The following is an 882-nucleotide window of genomic DNA, read 5'->3' as shown; positions in this document are numbered from 1 at the left end:
GCCAACATCTATACTCAATTCCCTAACTGATGAAGGCCAGTGTGCTGAAACCTTTCTTCACTGCCTTATGTACCGATGTAATCAGAGATATAGGACCTACTTTAAACTGATCCACGATCCAGCTGCTGGGAGCACAGAAGTAGAGTAGTGATGCATGAGGGTGCTGGGTAGATAACCCAGAGGTCGATGGGAAAAAACCATGTGATTCTATTGCTCAATGTCTCTGTAAGCTGCTTTCATATACAAAGGTTCTGTGCATCTGGTTCCCAAAGCTTCTTCAGTGGAGGAGCGGCCGCTGGAGCCCAGGAGTTCAACAACCCCCCGGCGCTGGAGGAAGGTCCAAGCTCCAAGAAGCGGGGGGGGGGGGGGGGTAAGGCTGGAAGCTGGATTTGCTCAAGGCTTGTATTTTTTAACTCATTTAAATGGTACCTACTGAATGGGGCAATGGTTTATATTAAAACCGGAGGATCATATCAGAGTGTTTATATTTAGCAGTGGTGGTTGGTAAAATGCACTCTCTGGAGGAGCACTTTCTGTGATGCTGCATTTCTTGCCTTCTGCCCTTCCCCCATTTCTTATCTCCCATCTTGATTTTATAATTTTTTGGTCAAATTTCATTTCAGATTAATCAGACTTGCGATTCACTGTGTGCTATTAATTTGTTTGTTCGAATATTGTAAGTCAAAATTAATACTGTAATTTAAGTTCTGATGTCAGAGTTTGACATTGAATGTGCAGGTGTGAATACCAGGAAGTTGTGAAAATAAATCAAGAATTTCTGGTTTTTAACAAAACGAGCAGTTCACTGATATTCATGGCATTGTCTCATTTGCGTGTAATGATTCAAATCTGAAAAACAAACCGTTTCATGCAGTCATCCAA

Source organism: Chiloscyllium punctatum, chromosome 36, assembly GCF_047496795.1.
Source record: "Chiloscyllium punctatum isolate Juve2018m chromosome 36, sChiPun1.3, whole genome shotgun sequence".
Lineage (NCBI taxonomy): Eukaryota > Metazoa > Chordata > Chondrichthyes > Orectolobiformes > Hemiscylliidae > Chiloscyllium > Chiloscyllium punctatum.
This window is presented reverse-complemented; position numbering follows the sequence as displayed.